Source organism: Octopus bimaculoides, chromosome 1, assembly GCF_046866305.1.
Source record: "Octopus bimaculoides isolate indiv1 chromosome 1, ASM4686630v1, whole genome shotgun sequence".
Classification (NCBI taxonomy): Eukaryota; Metazoa; Mollusca; class Cephalopoda; order Octopoda; family Octopodidae; genus Octopus; species Octopus bimaculoides.
The window spans coordinates 68805739-68830738 of NC_142928.1; the positions used below are offsets into that span (position 1 = coordinate 68805739).

Genomic DNA, 25000 nt, shown 5'->3' on the forward strand with positions numbered 1-25000 from the left:
CATCAAACCATGCATTCTTATTTTCTAACTATAAGGTGCAATATATGTTTACCATCTGTGGAAATCTTTTCTCCATTGACATTAGCATTTAATGCTTAATTTCATGATTTCATTAAACGCTCAGATTCTCTTTGAGGAAGAATTATAACTTTGCAGAAATTTCCAAATATCATTTATCCATTGCGTTAAACGTTTAAAACTCTTTCATCAGAGTTGATGAGCAATAATTTATTTTATAGAAAAAAAATATTGTCTGAGCGAAGTTTAACTATGTTACTTTCATGCTTTTCTGCCTAAACCAGATTGCATCACTGATTAAGAGCACGATTTTAAAGCATTAATACGACTAGTCTCATATGAGTTTAAAAACCATCAACACGTGTTTGATACGATATAATGAAACACAAGGCGGCAACGTGGCAGAAATGTTAGCACTCCAGGCGAAATGCTTAGTGGTAGTTTGTCTGTCTTTACGTTTTGCGTTAAAAATCCACCGAGGTCGACTTTGCCGTTCATCTTTTCGGGATCGATTAATTAAGTACCAGGTGCGTACTGGAGTTGATCTAATCGACTGGCTCCCTCCCCCACAATTTCAGGCCTTGTGCCTAGAGTAGAAAATGATACAATGAAACACAACATTTGTGATGTAAATATTAATATTAAGGTGTAATTTAAGGAACTGTTGTGTTGGCGCTACATTTGATCAGTTAAGGTTGGATAATAGCGTGACAATGATAAGCCTTAGGCGTTGTAATCGATATATCTCTCCATGGATATGTGACACAGGATAAACAGAGCTCGTGTTCATATATATATACACATACATACATATATATTCCTAAATGAATATTTACAATTTTATGATTGTAAATACTATAAATATACACCATAAAGTATGTTACGAGCCATAAGACATTCCGTTTCAAACATTCCTCTCACCAAGTACTTGTTTCACTTCCTTTCGTGAAGAAGTATTCCTAGAACATTTGTTTGGTTATTAGAAATTGCAGCCGCCATTTAAAAAGGTTTGTAACTTAAGCAATCACGACTAACATATTGTAATACCACGTATTTATATAACATAGCTAATAATAATTGCCTCATTATTCTAATGATACAGTGTTATGAGAAGAGAATACAAGTATCAGATTTGTGTGCGATTGAGTTGTAAACCAAAATGAAATGCAAATATATAAGTTTGATACAATTACAAAGTAGTCAAGATCTGACGTCATACAGAATTTGCCGCAAGCGTTAGCTAATCTTTCTTAAATCTAATGACCAGCAACGTTTTGTTAATAGAGAACAAATCACACTTTTTCAACAAGTGTTGCTGGCATACTAGGAAATATTTCTACTGTCATCTCACTGTCTGTCACAAAACTTATGCTTCATAATCACCAAAATATTTAGAACGTATTATACTAGTGCGCGAATTGCGGTTAATGGCAAAAAAATACGGACATCGATAAAGATGCTATAGTTATATTTTAATGAAAATGACAATTTTCAAAAGATGATATAAGAGTAAAGTGTATAGCAGTAAATTAAATCCTACTTTGTGCAACTATTAGATGTTTGAAGTAAAGACTAGTGTCGATTGAATAAAATGCTATGTTGACATAGTAAACATAATGTTAATTCTAAAATCATAAAGTGAAGATCCTGCGTGGAGTCTAGAGCTAATATGGGTGGCTAATTACCTCATGCTAATTAGATAGCTATGTAATCAACAAAAACATAACCTTTGATTTCTGCTTCTATATCAAGTGACAACTATGTGAATATATTTTTTTAAAAATCGGAATAATTATGCTAAGAGGAAAAAATAAAGACTAAAGTTTTTTTTTTTTTTTTTTTTCTGGGCATCATGATGAGACAGTCAGAGGATGATTCATTCTATGAACAGTAAATTAAAAACAAGCAAAAAATATTTTTGTCGTGATTCATTAATCGATTAATTCAGTATATTCATTTTCCCTCATACATCGATGCATTCGTATAAAAACACACACACGCATACAGACAAAAGCGCATGTATGCGCGCACAGTACCGCATATATTAAATTATGCACACTTAGACGCACGTATGCATATGTGCATTTTTCTACATACCTACATATATCGCTCTGCCTTGATATGTATATGTGTGTGTCTGTGTGTGTATTGACACGCACACACACAAAGACACACAAGCACACACACATGCATATACATATATTAAACGCACTTTATTACCTACGTATGAAGAAAGGTGTATTTTTGTATACATACTCACACACACACACACACACACACATACATATATATATATTGTATATATATATATATATATATATATATATATATATATATATATATATATATATATATATATATATATATATATATATATATATATAGCAATTCATGTACATTGTTTTATTGTTTTAATCTTTTAGTTGTTTTAGTCATTTGACTGCAGCCATGCTGGAGCAAAAGCTTGAAATAGCTTCTTATTAGTTTAAGTAATCAAACAGAAGTCATCTGTTTTAAGCCTAGTAGTTATTCTATCGTTCCCTGTTGTCTAACAATTGTATTATGGGAAGGTAAACACACCGACACTGATTCTGAAGTTATTATGGGGGAACAACACAGCCACAAAGACGCACGCACACACTCATATATATATATATATATATATATATATATATATATATATATATATATATATATATATATATATATATATATATACATATATATATATATATATATATATACATATATAAACATCGTGTGTATGTACACACACAGCCACATGCACACATATATACACACACATATTCAAACACACGGGCACAGTGTTTTTTTCGTGTACCAAATCCATTTTGGTCGGCCCGATGCCATAGAAGTAATCACGTAATGTGACTTAACTTGGCAATATGTTGTCTGGAAGCAAACTTCTTGCCGTACAGCAACATGTATACATTCATGTCTATATATTGATAGATGTAAATGTAGTTATAAAAGTCTATGTACATATATATGTATATAATTTACATCGTATACAGATCCGCACATCTCAAATATAGCGATATAATGAAAACAAATTATAATTGATTAGGTTGTCAACAACAACTTCCCAATGTGCATTGAACTATTGGTGTTAAAATTTGACGCAAATACAATGAAACATACTCGGCAGCAGAAAGTTGTTCACATTATGATTTTGGTATGGTATTATGCAAAATGTTACGCATTACAATATTCTTTATAAATATAAATTAGGCGTGTGCTTGTGTGCATAAATCGGAATTTATATATCAGAAAATAACGTTCATATACAAAGACTGTGATACGCACACAAAATTCACACAACCGCAACCGCACCTATATATGCATATGCAAAATGCACGTAGACGCGTATAAGCACAGACATGTAGAATTATATATCTACACACACGCACGCACACGCACACACACAAATACTGATATATACTCACTCTCTCCATCTCTCTCTCTCTACACACACACACACATGTATATACATATATATACACACACACGCACATACACAGATACTGGTATATACTCACTCTCTCTATCTCTCTCTCTACACACACATGTATATACATACACACACACACACATGCGCACACACACACACACACACACACACACACACACACACACACACACATATATATATATATATATATATATATAACTTCTTCAACAATTACTTTATATTAATTTATGTTATGGTTATACAGAATGTGAAAATCGTACGTCATGCATCACTATCTTTAGATAGTCTTAAGTGAATATATATAAACTTAAGTAAATAAACATATCTTACTTACCACCAGATCTTCTTTTCTGAGTAAAATCCACTGATAACAGTACAGTCGGTGATTCCCATGTTTCGTCGCCGCACAAGTGCGTTAATTTATTGTAAATTATTATAAAAATCAATGGTAGCACTAATAATTCATTAACAATAATATTATTGTTATGTTACCCAATATAGTTATACATACATGTGTATATATATATATATTTATATTGCTTAGGGTTTACCTTTTTGTGTTATTTAAAAGAAAAATATTTGAATGAATAATTTCAGGGTTACATATGCTAAAATTTTGATTAAAATAATGTTAAAATATCTAACTTATTTTGTATGCTTTTCTTTTTGTTTTCTTTCTTTCACGAGATAATATACCGTACGTCAGTTCTTCTAGCGCGGGACAATGAATGAAGAAAGTCTCATTAATGCCATGTATAAACTGCAGCTTACAACGAGCTTTCAACGCAACAGGCACCTTGGATGATCCATCAAGTCTTCAGTAGGCCACCTGCAGTGAGAAAATGAGAAGGAAAAAAATAGAATATGATGATGAAAATATAAAAATGTGAGAAAGAAATCGAAGAATTTAGAGATGCTAGTTAACAGTGAAATAAATAAATAAATGAAAATGGGAAGGGGTAGAAAGAAGAAATAAATAATATTAAACAACAAGATGCTAGTTGAAGAGGAGATAGAATGCGAATGGTTTACGAAACGACATTTCTTCAAGAACAATGGTCAGTGAAGTTGAAAGAAAATCTGAATGCAGTTTCCTGTATTGCATACGTAAGACCACTGGAGCGCAAAATAGGAATATGAAGCTACTAAAGAGAAAAAAATATTCAGCATTTTAAAGAAAAAAGTCATTGATAGAAACGGTTGTAAATACATTAGTAGTTGTGCTAGTAGAGGTGTAGGTGTTGATGGCACTGCTTGTAATAGTGATGTTTGTTGCCAGTGGAAGGAAACTTTACCGAGGATGTATATTGTATGCTGATATTTGTAGTTCATTTGCGTTTGGATATAGCGTTCCTATGTTTGTTACACGACATCTGAGAAGCACTATATGGTTGGATGCCTTCATTTCTATTTATCCGTGTCCACTCCCACATAATACATCCATGTGTGTGTGTGTAATATCCCGTATGTGAATTATTACTAGTACTAAAAGAATATGAAAGTTATATCGTTCTCTTCACGTTTTAGAAAACTTTGTTTAACCACAGGAAAGTAAATGTTATCCACTGTGGTTTCTTCTAGCAATAATCTATAGGAAATTGTATCACCTTGTACGAAAGAATATGAACTAATGTAAATGTTGTGTTCACACGGAAAAAATTTAGTTGTTCACTGTTTCAGATTGCATACATATATTTTTGACACTAATGAATGAAATATAAAGGGAGTTGACAAAAAATATTCATTTAAGAAACGAGCAGGTGCATTAAAAAAAGAAATTAACGACTAGATGGTGAACGTTTGAAAATGATCAAAGATGCCGATTTTGTACTTTAATATTTGCTTAATAAAGGTTTCGATAAGATAAATATTATTGAAATGATTGTTAAATATATTAACTTCAGTAAAATCATTTGCTACTACAATTTTCTTTCAAATTTGATTTAGAAGCAATTCGAGGCATTTATTCGAAATTGAGCACACGTACACAAGGTATGTGTGTTGTTAGTTCGTGGGTCGGCTGCGGTTTTTAGACGTAAGAGAATATATTCTATATGCGACTGGTGTAAAAAAAAACCCAAAACCCCTCCAAAAAACTGAAAGTAAGTCTGTCAAGCGAGACAACTCACAAGTCCCTTCTCAGAGAAACAGATATTGATATTTCGGCATTGTTTTGACTTATCAATTTCACATACCAGTATGCTTGACTATGACTTACTTTCATGAGATTTTCTCTTGCGTCTATAATCCGCAGCCAACCCACGAACTAACAGCATGCATATCTTGTGTATGTGTTTTCGGTTTTGTTTAGAGTTACCTTTGTCCTAAAGACAAGGACATTATCTATGCCACATGAGATCTCAGCTGTGTTGAAAGTCAATTATGCAGCTGCATATTTCATCATTTGTCAAAACACACTTGTCGTTATTGTAAGCTTTTTTAACATGTCACGCGTTGATGATGGGTGATACAAAACAAACATTCTACACTTGATGTGTAGAATGCCTATTAATATAACATATATCTGCTTCCAGTCTTCTATATCTCTTTTCAGCGAACAGGCAGCATTGTTATCAAGCACGGGAAAATACTCGGCGACATTTCTTGCCTCTTTACATACTGCGTTCAAATACCGCCAAAGATTACTTTGACTTTGACTTTATCATTCCGGGCTCGAAATGATAAGCAACTCTTGCGAACTAGTTTCCATGTAATTGATTAGCCCCCTCATACGAAATTTCATGATTTGTCCCTATATTAGGAAGAAGAACTTTTGCATTTTCGTCAGAGTGTTTAGGATTTAAAAAACAAATAAGGAAATTATAGTACATAGTCAATGAACGATAACTTAATATCTCATTGTATTTGCCCTTCTAATATTGAAACACAAGAATGGAAACTGCTAAAATAGGACAACATTGTATATGTATTGCTGCTTAATCCCCAGTCAATATGGCTTCTAACATTCTACTACAGATTAAATGTGTCGATGCAGTATTCCAGAATACTACGTACACATGATGATAATTTAAAATAGTTTTCTTCAAAACATAGAAAGCGTAAGCGACATGAAAAAACAGGAAATTGATTTTTCTAAAGCTATTTCGCGTTTTTAAATAATAACAACCGTTTTTCATACCACCCACTCTAATGGAAAAATTTTAACACTAGTAGACTTTCTGTGAACACTAATACTATTAACTGACATTATATTTCCAACTTGCTTTCAAGGCTTATTTTCAGAACTTAATTACGTGATATATTTTAACATATATTTTATGTAAATGACGTATTTTTTTTGTGTTTCAGATATGAATATGAAAATCAAGAGGTTTCGTACATGATTCATATACATACATACGCACGCGCACGCGCGCACACACCCCCACACCCACGCACCCACATACACACACACCCACAAACACATATATGTATATACTTATGTGTGTGTTCATGAGTGTGTGCGGTGTGTATTATATATATATGTTACATATATACATATATATATATATATATATATATATATATATATATATATATATATATATATACATATATATATATACACATATATATATGTATACACCCCCCCCACACACACATATATATATATATATATATATATACATACAGAGTTACATATACACACACATATACTAGTGCGCACTCGGGATCCTTAATACATTTTGCATTAATTTGATTTCATTGCTATAATGTATTTTCATAAGCATACATACGGTATGCATGTGGTAGGAGCGTGGGCAAGAAAGCCCCACTCCCACCCCCACCCCGCAAAGGACATTCAAAAAGATAACAACAAGCTTCGCTTTCATCGTTGTTACGGTTGAGGGCGCTTTAACTGATCCTGCTTACGCTCTTCGTCAAACAATTTTGCCTCTCATCTTCAACAGATGTTGCGGAAACAAAGTTTGTCGGGGATGATTGTGTATGCGGAATCATGGTAAAGATGCAGAGAATATGCCAGTTCGGTTCTTCTTTCTCCCTTCTCATGAACGATCTGTCGGAGCCATCGAGTTTGTTCAATCTTCGCGCAAGTGATGGAGGCTGAGGGATGTCCTGCTATTCTTCGTGTACAACATTTGTCCAGTCATTTAAAAATTTCTCGGTCGACGCATATACACTTCTACGCGGCAGAACGTTGTCATCGCATTGCACTGAAAATCTGCAATTAATTTCAGTCTTTCACATAGCTTGAGATCCCAGAGAAATCTGATTACTGACTTCTATTTTCCCTTGGAGCGGCATTCTTTTTCTGTAACATTTGCATGGAAACTGGAACGATCAATATCTCACTTCAGATTCGCAACTAGGGGATTACCACATTTTTACCCCGCGTATGCTCAAGACTTTGCGTGCAACCTACAAAAAAGTTTTGGTCAGAGTGCGGACAAATTCTTCACTTCCTCTCTTATGTACGTGTCTATGTATGCATATATATACATATATGTACGTACGTATATGGGTATTATAAGTATGTATGCGTGTGCGTTTGCGTGTATGCTATAGGTCAATCAAACAATAACATAAAGTAGACCTTGTTACTTGATTTTATGATATTTCAGAACAAAACTAAGAGAGCCGCCGAAATTCACATATGTTTCACGTATTTATGGCGCAGCTGTCGGAGAATATCATTTCCCGTTGCTGAAACACATACAAATCAAGCGTATCTGAAACAAATAAAACTTTAGCCTATAGAAATTATTATCGAAAATTAATCTCTGAATACTATGATCTAAATAGGTTTACAATACCAGCATATCCCATAACCTATGAAACCCATGGGCTATGATCATAGTATTTTTGAGCTACTTGTATCCGACAAAGTAAGGAATCATAACTTCGATTCTGATTACAAAATTTAAGTAACGCCGAGCATTCTAACTCGGAAGGGTATAGCTGACAACCTAGACTACAGACACAAATTCGGTCTCTTACAAATTTCAGTTTAACGAAGCATCGCCAGAAGCGATAGCTTATGGAATATATATTACTAGCTTCAGCTCTAGCGATGCGTTCATGCTGGAGCATCACCGTTAGCTTTCCTACTCTTGTTAACTAAATTTCATGTGATATGTGACATTTGGTGTATGAGGGAGTTTATTGTTACTGCCTTCTTTTGCGTTGCTTCCTATGCGAAACTCTTGACAGAAGGAGATCTAGTTTTGTACTGAAGACGTTTACATCCACACTATGTGGGACTCCTGGGCTTCGTAGAAGGACGCTGTGAAGCAGTATGCGCTTCAAACTTTAGCTGTTGCATTATCTGGACTGCTATCCCGTATTCTGCTGTTTGCGGACCTTAAAATGCCAATATCTATATATATATATATATATATATATATATATATATATATATATATATATATATATATATATATATATATATATATATATATATATATATATATATATATATATATACATATATTATAATATATATATATATATAATATATATATATATATATATATATAAATATAATTATATATAGATATGTATATATGTTTGTATGTGCATATATAATATATGTGTGTGTGTGTATGTATGTATGTAATTATGTATTATATATAAATTGCTATTCATCCAATTATGTGAAAAAAAGAAGTAAAGTTGAAAATGCACAGAGAATATATTAGAATTAATTACATTTTAAAATATATGAATACACTTGATCGGTTTCACATTAGATTTTCCACAGTCTATAATGTATGTAGCCCTTTCGCGAATAATGTCTGTTTTGTTTTTGCAAAGGATTTTTGGGAGAATAAATTAAAGTACCATATACCTAATTATTAACTAAAGTTATCTAGTTACTGGATAATGAATAGCTTAATCTCAATGAGATTCAATATAACTTTATATATTATCAATCGCTTTATGGATAACATGGAACATAAATACATACAGACACACACACACACACACACACACACACACACACACACACACACACACACACACACACATATATATATATATATATATATATATATATATATATATATATATATATATATATATATATATATATATATATATAGGTATAAACAAGCTTTGATTCTTACTTAGGCACTAAACAATATATATACATCAATATGTGGGCTGCTTAGTATGAGCAAAATGCTTTTTATTTGAAGATCCATCCCTGAATAACAAATTAGTTTAGTGTAGCAATACTTCAAATATGATACTTCAAATTACCGAATATTTTATCAAGAAGAAAATAGGTCTTTCAAGGTTCTCTATAACGAAATCACTGTCAGGTTACGAATCTCTCCTAACGACGAGAAAATTGTGAATTATGTCTTGTTTTCTGTGCATTTTTAATGAAAATATAATTGAAAGGTTTTATGCTTTATGACTATATGGTGGAAACATGTTATGCTTTATGAATATGAGGCCCTTTTTTTTGGTTGTTTTATTTAGTTCATCAGGGCAGTTTCCAAGACTATGTTGGAACGTCTTATTTATCGAGGAATAATTGGATAATTCCGCTAAAAATAATACGCCAATGAGAGGACGAATTAATGGCATTTGCAACAAAATTTAGTTGAAGCGTAGTATAAAAAGATAAAATATACCTTCAATTTAGACGACAGTAGTTATTTATAACTAACTTTATTTACTCAATGTATGTTTCTTTTTCATTGGAAGTCTGTTTAACGCATGTATTTCTTATACTCTATTCACCACTCACGCTTCAATTTAGAATCATCCTGCAGTTACCGAATAGTTTTTTCTCTATAATTTACATTACTTTGAACTATAATTCGAGCGGTAGTTTAGAAAGTATATTCTACTACCAATGATACGAATTGTCGCAAGAGTTTGACCGCTGGCGATCTAGTACTGTTCAATGGATATGGCACCCGTTTTGGCAACAGAACATTCTGACACCGTAGGCAAACATACGCACTCACAAACACACACATATTCACGCAGGCTTGTGCACAGAAATGGGCGCAGAAATGTGAAATAGAGAGAGTTATAGAGTGGGGGGGGGGAGATAGACGCAACGATTTAATAATTAAACAAGATTGATATCAAACTTTCCATCTCCACAAAAACAGAAATATGCTCACATGCATAATCAAAGAGCAGGATAAGAGGACGGTGAGAGAGAGGTGTGAGGAAAAGAGGCGAGTTGGAGAGAGTCATGTGGGAGACTCTCTTAGAAAGAGAGGGAGAGAGATGAGAGGATGCAACAGAATTAGAGAAACATTAAGATGTCCAATATCAGGATCGAGTCAGTGTCGTCAATGAAGCAGCGCTAAAATAGCAGTACAAAATTTTACTATGACACATATATTTCATATGATTTACATTTTGAAATATGCAATGAGATAATGACAGATTCCCTATATATAAGCAACTTATAAACGAGTTCAATGTAGTTAATTTATATAAAATTAAGTTTTCAAATTTCGTTCACGCTCAAATTTTTGATGATAAGGCATTAGTAAAACGGAATTACTTCACACTTTCTATTTTCGACATATCATTTGTATCGTAAAAATCCTAATATATATCACAGTATAACAATTAGTTCCAAAAATGTTAATGCTGGTACCAGATTAATAATATGTATCAGAATACTTATATGTATTGAGACACCGATATTCATCCAAATTCCATTTGATTTTAAAATATATCAGCCGGAGACAGATATTTCGCCGTCTACAATTATTACATCAATCATATTCAATAGCAAATGGTATCATTCAACCATTGCTTTTTACAAATATATACATACGGTATACATACATACATGCATATGTATATATATATATATATATATATATATATATATATATATATATATATATATATATATATATATATATATATATACATACATACATACATATATATATATATATATATATATATATATATATATATATATATATATATATATATATATATATATATATATATATATATATATATACATACATACATATATATATATATATATATATATATATATATATATATATATATATATATATATATATACATATATATATATATATATATATGTATATTTTTGTATAATTATGTATTGTTAATATAACAATACATAAAGACGGGCCAGAGTTGAAGTGCTCAGCATGAGCTAGAATTCATCTTATAGTAAAAATGGATACATAAGGGTGGAAAATCAGAGGAACAATACCATATGTCCAACGCAAGATACAATATGTGTGTTCAATTCCTTCAAGAATCAATAAATGAATTTATATTCAAGTAAAACGACTGGACACAACACCTTACATCACTCTAAACTTTTTATGTTCTCTATATATTCTTTTCCTTCCTCTCTATATGTAAAACAATCATCCTGATGAAGGGAGTGTCTAATCTCTAATATGAGTACAACACCATATTAATAGACACATCTCAGAAACGGTCCGTAGATGCATACTTTTAACGTAACTTTTATATTACATGTTTTTTTAAATTTTTTTTTTAATCCTGTCCTAGTGTACACGTTTTTAATATAATACATGTAAATTTATAACTTCTTCATACCGTATATATTTACCCATTATATGTTATATCATAATGTATGTTTACACATCGTAAAGTTTTGACTTTAATTTGTCATATTTTTATACAACTTAGAAATCATGCATATTTATAAATATTCCTTTAATAAATATTTTGAACATTCATGATATTTCTAAAGTTTTTATTGTTGTATTTGCTTGTCTTTTAGACACTTTAGAGACTGTATACTATAAATTCATTCATTGATTCTTGAAGGAATTGAACACACATATTGTATCTTGCGTTGGACATATGGTATTGTTCCTGTGATTTTCCACCCTTATGTATCCATTTTTACTATAAGATGTATATGTATGTATATATATATATATATATATATATATTTATATATATATATATATATATATATATATATATATATATATATATATATATATATATATATATATATATATATATATATATATATATATATATATATATATATATATATATATATATATATATATATATATATATATATATATATATATATATATATATGTATACATATATATATATATATGAGCATGTCTCGCTATGCAATTATATGCATGAGAAGACATACATAAAACAAAACATATAAATGTGCACGTATACATACATACATACATGCATACATACATATAAAATACCCTATTGATGTTGCTGAAATTCCAACGAAGAGCCTCAGATGTAGGTTAGAAACCGACTCATTCTTTATTTGCTACAAAGTTTGAAATAAAACTTAACCATGAAATATAAAAACATATATATTTAAACACACCCATCCATTCCTCCATCCATCCATACTTACATACATGTAAAATACAAGCAGACGAATTGTTTATATGGTATCACTACAATACTTCATGAAGACATTTCATTGTGTCGCAACATCGTACTTAGAGTTAGGTAAATGTGCATCATTTATAAGATTATGCAATATGTCAAGTTTAGCCTTTCAAATGTTCGCTTTAAACCATATGCAGGCAAATATACGGAATGCTGTCAGACTGTCATGTCCAACAACATATATACAGCCAGTTGTCGAAGCAAAACCATTATTTTACAAGCTGTATCAATGTATTATCAATGGCAATATTTCAGTGTGTGTGAAAGCATTTGATTGTGAGCAATGTAAGTACTGTAAGTACTGGGGTTGTGATATATATATTTTTAGAGAGAGAGATAGATAGATAGATAGATAGGCACATACACACATGTATATATATATATATATATATACATATATATATATATATATATATATATATATATATATATATATATATATATATATAATTGTTACTATGACTAGGGTATTAGCAAACACCTATACTGTTCAGCAATGTATGTGTTTCCTAACACCTTAGCCACATTTACTAACAATTATAACTCTTCTTTGAGATTTTTATCCAGTTTTATTCAGCAGTTAATTACAGATTTCGTCTTCAACTGATGCATATTGTGTATTTATGTGCACTTATTGCTAGTTGCATCCTCTTCAAGATGGGTGTTACATGCATTGTTCAAATAGATTCTGTCTCTTCTGGCCCATTTTTACTTTTGAGAACAATTAATACGACTTTAAAATATTATTTCTTGATAATTGACATAGATAGTTCCATAGAAAGACTTTAATGAGACATATTGGATTCGATTGCCTAAAAACCACTGCTAAATGTGCAGGATATGAATTTAAGCCTCTAACCCAAGAGTAACTTAGTCTTAATTTGAACTCAGATTGTAAGGACAGACGAAATACAGCTAAACAGTTCGGCTGGTACGCTAACGATTCTACCAACCATGTGTGTGTGTGTGTATGTGTGTGTATGTTTATGTGTTGGTATGTGTGTATATGTGTGTGTGTATATATATATATAAATGATGTGTGTGCCGCATGTGTGTGTGCTATGTGATAATTGTGTGTGCGTGAGTGAGTGTGCGTGAGTGAGTGTGCGTGTGTGTTAAGCAAGTTTGTATAATATTTTTCAATAGAACCTAACACATGATAGAATAAATGCAGCTATTACTTAATGATAGGTTTCCATTCACAAATTACCGGGAACATTTCTATATTCAAAATTTGCTGGCAGAAAATTACGTGATTTCACAACGATGTTTTTAAACTTTAAATATCTTAATTCTGTAAAATTACAATCAGTTTACGCAAAAAATATGACAATACATACCTGATAAAATGTGTGCCTTTATTTTTTCTTTGAATTGACTATTCCTGTGCATCAAGTGCTAATAATAAGAATCTAATAGACGACAGTATGATAGTATGTTCTATGAATCGATAACATATACTATGACGTATATTCCAAGGAAAGAATGAATATAAAGGAAATGATTTTTCGATCGGCTGTCATTTGACATCTAACAAACGAACATACTGAACTCCCATGTAAAACTTATAAAAACAGTGATACCTAAGTTTGAGAGATGAGGAGAAAGTAAAATAAAATTCTATATCTTAAGATTTTTAATTCTCGTCACGTAAACATTATAAAGAATATTGGTGAGAAATAAAACAGGACATTCTATGCGTAAAACAGGAAATGAAATGATGCGTTCTTCAGACAAACATTCTTACAGAAAAATGTAACGAATATAATGCTTAATATTTCATAAACAGTCTTGTAACAGCTAAACGCGATGTAGATATGATAGAAACTGTTTAATTAAACGATTTCCAAACTGAACTCAAGGCATGTATCATATGCATATATATATTTGTATAAATATATGTGTGTGTGTGTGTGTGTGTGTGTACGAGTGTGTGTGTATATATATAAATGTATATATGTATCTATCTATATATATGTATATGTATAGTATGTGTGTGTATAAATATATATATATATATATATATATGCACACATATATGATATGTTTACATACAGAGAGAAAGAGAGAGAGAGAGAGAGAGAGAGAGAGAGAGAGAGAGAGAGAGAGAGAGAGAGCGAAAGAACGGAAGAGGAAAAAGAGGTAGTGGAAGAGTACACGTGAGAAAATACTTCTAAATTCAAAGAGAAAAAAAAGTTCAGGAATGCGTTTAAAACAGGATGTGCATTAATAAAGCGTTTAAAATAAGTGAAATTACTTATATAATTTTAAACCTTACCTAGTATAAAGATGCCCAGTATTGGATTAATCTCTTTGAAAGTCAGGGCCTGAAGTCAGAAAGGAATTCCGTAATTCCTGTAAATGAAAAAAAAACAAAAAAACTAAATTAAGTTTTTTAAGAAATACAGGCTGAACATTCAGATATCATAGGGTATAATAAAATCTATGCCTTCCAGGGTATATATATATTTATAGACGCGAAACGTAAAAACATGTTTCTTTTCTTCCCTGAGCGTTTACTAATACATTGCATGTACCACATCACCGCTATGCTGTTTTTTCCCTGTGTATGTTCTTAGTGTTTTGTTTTATATATATCTATATCTATCTAACTATCTATCTCTCTCTCTATATATTTCTGTGTTCCTTTCTGTCGAAGGGCGTATATATATATATATATATATATATATATATATATATATATATATATATATATATATATGTATACACACACACACACACACACACACACACACACACACGCACACATATGTAGTCTGCCAAAATGAGTCCATAAACATATAAAAAACATCCAAACTGATAATTTTCCCTCTGAGGATATGATCCGGTAATATTAATTTAATATTAACTTAATATTTACCGAGGATTAATTGAAGCAGCTGTAAGGAATGATCGTTAATGTCTTGTTAATAATAAACTATTATTAACTTCCCAATCTCCATTTTCATTTTCTTATTTATATATATATATATATATATATATATATATATATATAAATATAAACCGAGAAACAAAATGAAGGATGGAAGCGCAAATCAGTCGTTGATGTCCTCCTAATTATGGTAACATTTAAATGAAGAATACGAGGGCTTTCTATATTTATGACAACGAAAAATATTTCTGAGAGATCAGAAGCAGAAATCAAAATATATATTAGGCGTAGGAATGTGCCGCAAAATTGCACACAATACATATAAAAAATAATGCTAGGATAATTTTTGAAGAAATAATGGGAAGATATATAAAGCAGGAATCGTGATATTGCATCAGGATTTTCGCAAATCATATATGTTTGCGGAAATAGGGCCGATTCAAGTGATAACAAATGCGAATTATTACGTTGATTCAATGCTAGAATTCAAATGGTTTACAAACATAGAGAGAGATCTTTGAGCTACTGTCAGAAAACTTCTATTATTCTTATCGACTGTGCATAACGTGTCAATGAATTTCAATACAATTTCCCTGATGTGGACTGGTAACTTAAGCAGGACACAACAAAGCAAAATAAATACAATGTTAAATGCTCTCCTCGTCATTCAACCCTTTTCATCTATTATTTCCCGTTTTCCTTTAGTTTTTTTTTTCTTTTTCTTTCTTTTTCCCTCTATTATATTCACCTTCTGCCATCTTTTGGTGCACTGAACGTCTTATTATATATAAAAAGAAAGACTTATAATTACAGTAATCCCTCACCCTATCGCGGTTCACATATCGCGGTTCACCCATTGCGATTTATAGTTTAAGCTTGAGTCGATACTTCTGTGGCGTTGTTTTGCATTCATAATAAAATAAATACATACAAATTATAAAAATAATAAAAGAAAAAAATGCCGTACAACACTCTTTCTACTTCGCGGACTTTCACCTATGCCGATGGTTTTGGAATGTAACACCCGCGATAGTTGACGGATTAATGTAGTTGGAAAATCTAGCGGAACTTGATTTCTCGTCCATGTAGAAATTGCCTATAATACGAATTGTAAATTCTGGTAACTGCTTATTCACTGACAAACGTGCTTCGTTCAGTTGATGCCTATATTTGTTTTCGTAATATCTTTGACGTTAAATCAAACTGAGAAGGATAGAATTGGTTCGCACAATTTTGAAGATTACAAAGTCACAGAGTCTCATCTGCCCATTCATTACACACCTCTAATCGTCAAAAAAAAAAAAGAACAGTAAGTCTCGTTGGATAACAACCCGTGCTACTGTGTATATGAATAGCAGACAAATTTCTACGTTATGTATGTTAAATAAATGTTGCTGCACTTTTTCTTTCACAGTTCTACCGGGTAATACGTGGAGGTCCGTGCTGCGTTTTTTTTAATGCTTTACGTTGCTTACCACAGTATAAATAATCTTGTGAAGAAATAATTAAACATCTCTAGTTTTGGGATACATTTTCATTGAATCTTCATAAAGTGTTTCACACTCAATATACAAGCTTCGGCCTTAATATATGAGCTGCACAACTAACAACAATGTGGCAACAAGTACATCTCCCACTAGTCAACTCTGTATGTTATTTTCTACATGCTTCGTTGGGATTAATTGCCCATATTGTCAGTATAGACAGCTTTCAACTTTCCCTATGGATGTGACAGAGCGACAGCAGAACAAGATTCGTAAACACGTATTTTCTTCCTACTTGCTTTTGTGTGTGTGTGTGCGTATAATTATATTCTTTCTTTTCTTTCACTTCTTTCAGACATTTCACTGTGGGCATACTGGAGCACCGCCATTAATCGAAGACATCCACCCCAGGACTTGTTCTTTGTAAGCCTAGTATTAATCATATCGAGATCTTAGTCACTGCTAAGTTACAGGGACGTAAATACAACAACATCGGCTGTCCACCGATGGAGGGGTGACAAGCACAGGCACATGAACATATACACATGCACATACACACACACGTATCTATCTATATATATATATATATATATATATATATATATATATATATATATATATATATATAGATGACTTTTCACATATATATGTGACTTCTACTATAGCTTCGGGCCTTATGAGTAGATATGATAGATGGAAACTGAAAGGAGTCTGTCGAATATATATATAGAGTTCCACTTTAAACAAGGTGACATATTTAAGATTAAATCAAATTTCACCTGTGCCTCGGAAAAGATATTCTATGCTATTACATGCTTAGTCTGTAGTAATAATTATATTGGCCAAACAGGAACATCACTCTGTGGAAGAAACACTCTCCACAAAGAACAAATACACCACCCACAATATAGATAAATACAGATCAGTGGACAAATAGAAAGGTGTGCGAGGAATCTTAATCCTAATTTCCTAATTAGTCCCTTCTATCAATGTTCACAGAACACATCAATAAAACCAAGAATGAATAAAGAGGCAACTTTCATCAATAAATATCTTCCACAAGTAAATATGAACACATAACATAATACAGAACACTACTAATCTTTCATTTAATACTACTAACCCCCATACATCCCATACACCATTCACATTACAGATCTAGATCTACCCTAATTGCACCAAATCCAGAAGTACTTACCTCCTTTACATATAATCTTTTTACTCAGGGACTAGTAAACCTAACACCGTTCAGTATTCAGTGTGCATTCAAAGCAATGAGTAATAACACTACGAAACTGGTATGCTTTTGAATCTCTTTATAACATTTCAATAATGACTTTTATTACTTTTATTCCTACCTCAGTTCATCTAATTGTATATATCCAGCGTTACTTTTCATAAAAAAGCCTTTACTTTTTTTTATTTCCAATTTCGCGAATTTTTATTCTTACTTTCCCCTTACATTTCCACGTGTAGTAATAGCTACTATGATTGAAACACAGAACAGGTTACTTTAGAAACATTATTAATTGAGAAGCTAATAGTATATTATCTTGTAAACTCGGTTTGGAGATTCGTATAAGGGGAAAAACGGGAGACGAGAGAGAGAGAGAGAGAGAGAGAGAGAGAGAGAGAGAGAGAGAGAGGGAGAGAGAGAGAAAGAGAGAGAGAGAGAGAGAGAGAGAGAGAGCGAGAGAGAAGAGAGAGATAAGGTGAAAGTTCATAGTTGAAAAATACACTCGAAATAGGGATAAAAAGAGTGAGTTTACATATATATAAACGCAAGAGCAGCGGTATTTCAGTGGCAAACGGATTACATTGTAAAATATATAGAAAATACGGAGATTTAGCGAAAGAAATTGTGTAAGAATTGCAAATTAGTGAAGAAACAGCTGATAAAGACGTATATACATACATACATACATACTTACATACATACATACATACGTATTAACATACGTACATACATACACACACAAACACACATACATTCAACCAAAATCAAAAATTCACGTTTCTCATGAGAAATGAGGAAGAGACAATTACCGTGCTTACAATTAAATATGGTATGGGATCTCTACTGCTAATTATCAACTGTTTACGTTTGATCAATTTATCCTGTGATCAACGCATCCTGGTTTTCTCATAATCTCACACTATACAATTGTCGTAAAATATGTATGCAGGATTGACGTATTTAAACCTTACATTTATAACATGGTCAAGTGTTTCTTGATGTGAATTTTGCTTCTATTTCTGGAATAGTTTACCGCCTACTTCCTTCTCTCACTATCGGTATTATTATTCTTTCAGGAAATATGAATGTCAATTACACATTGTTTAGCATCGTTTACCGTGTCATATATCAAAAGTATGTTTCTGAATGAATGTTTCTGATTGTATGTTTATCAAACGAAGTAACAGTGTGACGGTATTGATATACATTGTCATTTAGATGTGTACCAGTGACCCATGAATATCTCTATAGGTTTTCTTGCGGTTTTATAACTAACTAGAAGGAAATTAAGAGCATAACGCTTACAGGAAATCTATTATTCTTCTCGAACAGCTCAAATAATATTATGAACTTTCTGAGTTTATGAAGCAAAATTGGAAACGTTTCTTGTTCATCGACTAATGTGCTTTGGAAATATAGTCAGATGTCGTCTAAGTGCCTATTATACCTTTATTCTACTTTCTCAATTGGTGAGTTGCATGTTATTCTTCTTTATTCTCATCAATAATTGCTATATACTATATATTAGCAGAGAGATCCACCGGCTTTTTCAGATTGCTCAGGTTTTAACATTCAATATACATTTAATCATTAATTCCCTACAAATGCACACATCAGAGAAATACAATAGATCTCAATAAATTCGTAGTGGTAGTAAGGAAATAATCCAGTAAAGCTATGTGCTCTATCTGTATCTTTCAAAATTTAAACGACATATATAAAAGAGGTGAGAAATTAAGGCGAATTCAGTAACTTGCAGTGAGAGATAAGCCAACAGAGCGTAGGAATTGACAATGTGTCGATGGGAATGCATTGTAGCAGACATTCGGTCTTCGTTGATTCTGATATGTAGCCTCTGTGGCAATCCTTGTCTTTTAATCCTTATAGATTCGATAATATGCAACACTCAAATTCTAAACTTCGCTTTTCTTTGTTTGCTTGTTTAATTGTTTGTTTGTTTGCTTGTTTCTTTTTTTCCTCTCATTTTCTTTCTCGTCCTTGGAATGAACATCTTTTACAATGTCTATTTCTAGTGAAACGTAGATGGAGTGCTGGAGGTTTGGTAAACTTTTATCAAGAAAAAAAAATTAAACCATTTCCAGTTATGTTGAAGGACATATATATATGTGCGGTGTACGTCCAAGGAGATATATATTTGTGGTCTAGCTCTGAAGAGATATTAAGATAAATTAATGGAGGCGAAAATGAGATAAATATACTTCTCGAATAACTGCGTGTCGCTGAACATTTTTATGCAGGTAGATTATATTAGATCAGGAGAGTAGGGCGCATTTCAGTAACAGACTAGAGATGCTACTTACGAGAAGTTTGCCATGCCTACGATGCAAATCAAATGATAGTGTGAGCAAAAGGTTTTAACAAATTACTAATAATACAGTTGAATAGCAAATGTTACCCAGTCAAAATTGCAAATTAGAAGGGAAAGGGTCAAAACAAATAGAACAACGCATTCTGTGTCTTCCTATAATGATTCTCTCGATTCAATTCATTAAGACATAATATTATCTCAAGAAAAAAAAATATCTATCTAGAAGAAAATGTGTATATGTTTTATGCAAGATTCCTTCAAGATGTGGAAACTTTAAAGTCAACCATACGCTTGCTGAAAATAAAGTCATATGCACTTCCTCCTAAATCCTTTTCTGCCAATGAAAAAAAAAATAATAAATAACAAACCCCAGTTCATGAGATATTGTGTCACTGGTTGCGCAGTATATAAAAAAGTGTGATGTTTATCATATCCAAAGAATGAGCTTTGTAGAATATTTTTTAAGAAATGAAATTATTTGGTTTATTGATATTATTTTCTAATCAAAGGTAATATGTGAAATATAGAAATAAGCGATTACAAACGCAATACGCGTACATAGATGATTATATGTGTAACTATGTTGAATTATTCTGCATATTTTTGCCTCATGTGTATCGCCTACGTATACATATGGGTGGGCTCATTTATGAAGTTTTGTACATTACATGTAATAAAGTTTTATGGTCCATCGGCGTTCAACTACTTGCTTGTGACAACTTCAGAAATTACAGCAGATTTGCTTCTGTCTTTATTAATATTAATGAAATAATATCGATATGTAGACATACAGACAATCACGCTTAAATATATACCAGCACACTTATATACGTAAGAGAATTCATGTGCACATATACATATATTCACACATAGACGCAAGTATTTCTCATTTGAAGGCGTATATATGTACGTCCTCTGTGTGTGAAGATTTTAAGTGCGTGACAATACATTTGTGTGTATGGATGTGTTCAAACAGAGCTGTTTTGCTAGACAAAATAGGATGGCAAATGAAAACATAATCTTGTCAATATATTGGACGGCTGCCACCGTCACGTTCAACAGAATATTCAAAGTATTTAAGACGACGTTTTTCATGGAGAAAAAGGCAATCATTATACAATTGCTTGCAAAACGTGATGGTTTGATGTGAGTTTAGTTCCAGGGCCGAGCGCCAAGTACTTCATAAAGAACCAAAATGTCAATAAGTTGAACGGCCGGCGAATTTGATATCTTGAAAAACACATAGGGTCAATAGTCCAAATCTCATTTGAATGATAACGTAAGAGAATTACAGAAAGAAAATAGTAAACAATGTTAAAGCTAAATATATACTCTTGTGATTAAATTTTCATTTCTATGCGTGTGTGAATGTGTATGTGTATGTGTATGTGTGTGAAGGTGTGTGAGTATCTGTGTTTGAGACTATGTATGCAAATATGTATGTATGTATGTACGTATGGATGTATGCATATGAAATTAAATAAATGACAAGGGAACAAGATATCATGCGATGAACTTCATTAACCTACTGCTGTTTCTGCTACATGATGTAGTGCACTCGGCGTTTAGTGTCTGTTGAATAAACGTATAGCTTCCATACGCCTTCTAAATTTTTCTAAATCAATTTCATATTGCACAGTGTACTCGACTACCACTTTATTCTGAAGTATTGTTCATGAAATTCAAATAGGCTTTTATTAACGCTTCTCCTAGGAGACATAATACAGTGTGTGTGTGTGTGTGTGTGTGTGTGTGTGTGTGCGCGTGTGCGTGCGTGTGTATTTATGTATGTATGCTTGTATATATATATATATATATATAATATCATAATAATAATAATAATAATAATAATAATAATAATTATATATATATATATATATATATATATATATATATATATATATATATATATATATATATATGTATGTATGTACACATATATGCATATGTTTGTGTGACTGTGTGTATAATTATGTTATTTTGTGATTTTTTGTGACAATTTAAACGCTGGAGAACATACCTAAAGTACATAATGCTTTTCCTTATATATATAAATGTGTGCTTTTGTGCTTATTTATTTCAGCAAGTATATTTGAGAATGTTGCTCTCTTTCTCTCTGACTCTCACTCTGACTCTCACTCTCGTTCACTCTATTTGTGTATATGTGCGCGTGTATTTCTATATACTCAGTATCGTATCTTCAGTAGAATTAATGATAAATTTTTGATAAAGCCTTCCTTGACATTAACATCCAATTGCTGTGTATTGCTTCATAATATTTTTGTAAATAAAATTATTAATAGTGCAACATGGGTCATGAATCAGCTGCATCTGTCAGGAAGATAAATGACGTTGAAACATTCGCAAAATTAACCCTTTGCTTTTTCCCTTCATAATCTTAAGTACCATAAACAGTATAAAACATATAATTGAAATCAGCACCCCCTTGTTCAAAAGATAATGAATATGAAACGGTTTCTTCTGTTCTCATTTCATATAAATGCGGGAAATATGGAATACATTTTGGTAGATATTATTCTATATTTTGTTGCACTTAGAAGTCCATTTAGCGTTATAATATCTGAAATGTAAAGTAAACAATTCCAAGTTAACATTTTTCTATCCAAAAACAAAATGGTCAAATAATTGCCAAATTGCCAAAAACAGTATAGTTATGCTGCGTTGATGCATGCGGGCACATTGACTTGAACGAAAGCTGGCAATGCCTATCAATAAATACTTTCAACGTTAGCTAAATTTACGCCTAACTCAGAACACAGCTTAAGTTTCTGTAGCACTGATTTTGCCTCTAATTGTTCAGATTAATATTTAGCGGTATTACAATGTACAATCCCAGTATATGTGAAGCATACTAATGAACTAAGCATTAAGTTTCGCTTCACTTATTTAGTGAAGCCAAACCAGATTTGAGGGTAAATTCCGCATTTAACCTTTCTGTCAAGAAGGAATATCTATGAGGTGGCTCGACCTACTAGAAATAAGAGAGAATGATTATTTAATGCATATCTTAGCTCATAATCAACATGATGAGTCGCACAGTCGAAAATTTCTACGGAAAGTTTTGTTTTAACTTGGAAACGGGATGAATTTGTTTGAATGAAATACATATAACGGGATAGGCAAGAAGGTGTAGGCACATAAAGAGAAACAAAACAAATATCAACCCAATGATGTGATAGATACGTATCTGTTCGTTTGTGAAATAAGACGTGATTACCATTTAATTAAAGCAATATAGATATCTGAATAAATAACCACATCTCAAAACGCAAGCTATCAATAAGTAACGCGCACAATCCAATATTTAAAAAAATAGATCAGTAACTAACCACAACACAGTATCTCCTACAGACTAATATAATTGCTTTCACTACCTTCTGAACAAGTAGGTGTAATGTTTATATTAAGTCTTTTGGTGATTGCAACAACAAAAAATATATTCGTTATCATATTCAGGTCAGCATCAACAAATGTCTACAATAGTGTATCAAGACCAAAAATTAATCACAATATTCATCCTTATAAAAAAAATATATACCCATAAGTGTGTATATGCGACAAAGGCAAATCGCAATGTTGAACATGATACATATTATCATCAGCAAAATATAACCCTGCTCATGTCAGAACGTGAAATCAAACTCCATAATGAACCAACAACTATAATTCAAGAGAAAATTAAAACGTATTTACACAGGCAGTATCCTAGCACGAAAAGACAACAGGGAAATTTATAATAATAGGAAATATATTTGTAACGAAAGACGAACAAATATTGATAAACTAGAAAAAAAATTGATGTAACCAAATCCATAGTTAAAATATATAATAATAAATAATGAGGAAACTGCTTTAAAAAAATTGACAATCTGTTTTCTGTGATTCAGAGTGAAAAAACAACCTTAGTCAACACTGCATTAATTACCCACAAATAATGAAATGCGATTGTTTTAGAGAATTCAATAACATTTTATGAAACGTTACAAGTGATATATGTTCTCATTGTGAATGTAATTCCAGAGTGCATGTCAACTCAGATGGCACATCATGTGCAATATATGTCACGACAGCCATTTATTATTTAAATGTAACACAGTGAATATAACATTCAACT

At 31.7% G+C, this 25000-nt stretch overlaps 1 protein-coding gene across 4 annotated transcripts in view; it reads right to left on the reverse strand.

Annotated features, from left to right (window-relative positions):
- LOC106873299 (neuronal acetylcholine receptor subunit alpha-10) overlaps window positions 1–25000 on the reverse strand; it is a 1766016-nt gene that overhangs the window by 944817 nt on the left and 796199 nt on the right. For all 4 annotated transcript variants that reach the window (XM_089352066.1, XM_089352088.1, XM_089352074.1 and 1 more), the window contains 2 exons: window positions 15201–15277; window positions 3846–4340 (listed from right to left, as the gene is read on the reverse strand). The gene's annotated coding sequence lies outside the window, so the exon portion shown is untranslated. The remainder of the gene's footprint in view (window positions 1–3845; window positions 4341–15200; window positions 15278–25000) is intronic.